Source organism: Cynara cardunculus, unplaced genomic scaffold (assembly GCF_001531365.2).
Source record: "Cynara cardunculus var. scolymus isolate 2C unplaced genomic scaffold, CcrdV1 Un_Scaffold_6909, whole genome shotgun sequence".
NCBI classification, from domain to species: Eukaryota; Viridiplantae; Streptophyta; class Magnoliopsida; order Asterales; family Asteraceae; genus Cynara; species Cynara cardunculus.
In genome coordinates, this window is record NW_020203232.1 from 8666 (window position 1) to 10425 (window position 1760).

A 1760-nucleotide genomic window follows, 5' to 3' on the forward strand; every position below is an offset into this window, starting at 1 on the left:
TATGATGATTTTGGATGTTTTTTGTTTAGACGATAAAACTAGTTGAATATTAAATTTGGATGGTTCTTATAACATGTAAWTATATAACAAATTAATAAAAATATAGAAATCATATAAAAATAATATTTTGAGGACAATTAAATGAAAATTTAGAAAATATAAAATACAATAAATAAAATTTAAAGAATGAATAAAATATAAAAAAAATGATCTATTTGATGTGTTAGAAAAGAATTAAGTTTGAGGTCATATTAGTAAAATGTAAGTCTATTCCACCATGTTCTAGTGGTAGGGTGGAACAGACATGTTTCACTTTGTTTCACTCTGTTCCATATAAAAAATCTGTCAAACATGGAACATAGATCCATATTCAATTTTGTCATGTCCTATCTAACGTAGCAAACACATCCTAAAAGTATACAAAGTATAAATGTAACATAACATATAAATATCATAAAATATATCATGAAAGTATGAACATGTTGCTTTTTTCATCCTTATGGCTTGCAATTAATACCTGTTTTAGTCCTTTATACTTAAAAATAGTATTTTGGAAGCAGGGACGAAAATAGAAATGAATTACAAACCATAAGAATGAAAACCAAAATTTTAGAACCACAAGGACTAAATTCAGAATTTTTAACAAACCGTAAGGACCAAAACGTAATTTACTTTAATAATAATAATAACTAGATATTTGTTGGTGCATATAAATGAAGGCTTTTGGGACCCTCACTCCACTAATAAACTTATTATATTAAACTACAAGGTGGTGTCTGATTGGTTTGTGTTTGGCTTCAAAGGTCAAAATTATCAGGAGGTCAATGTTTAAATCCAAGTATGAATAAAAATCCCCTTGTGGTCACGGAAATTCAAATGCGGTAACTCTGGGTTATCTGCAAAGCATGTGGTCGTTTGGTGATTAGTCGGTTCGCATAAAGGGTTATATATTCAGGTTAATTAAAAAAACTTATTATATTATTCAACTTTATTTTTTGGATTCTAAAGATAGTGCTTTATAAATTTATTATTTAATATATAAACAATTTATTTCTAGAAAATTTAATGATTAATTAAAAAATTGGTTTTATAATTTTATTATGTAAAATGGATATCGATTTTATATTGAAAATATTAATGTTTAATCATTATTATATCAACAATTTTTTTTATAAAATATGCAACATTAACTATGTTTCACCCTTGTTTTAACATCCATATGAATTTTAAGATGTCAATATCGCATTAGTGGAAAAAAGCAACCGATCATGTTAAAGTTATTTCGACACGAGACTCTGTCTCCTGAAACAAAGGAGTAGTGGTTTCAGACCATTGCACAAAGGATAAATCCCGATCATGGAATGATATAATGGTTGCTTTTAAGCATTTACATCGTAAACTTGAGTCAAAAAACACCGAGTTTTGAAAGAATATCATGATGGTTTTCAAATGTAAACGAAGAAATTTGATAAATATCTTGCACCTTTGATAAGGTTAAATTTGAAATTATTACATTGCTTTTTAGAAAATTATTAACTTATTTTTTGGTATACGTTTGTATGCACATAAGCTATATTATTAAAACGTTATTTGGAGTAGCTTATGAGGAGCTTTTCTCACCTTTTTTCAATTGCAACCCTTATTAATATTAATTATTTATTATTATTAATTATAAATAAATATTAATAAATTATAAATAAAAATAATAGTTATTACCAATATTAATTAAGTTTAATTGAAAACTATTAATTAATTTTAAT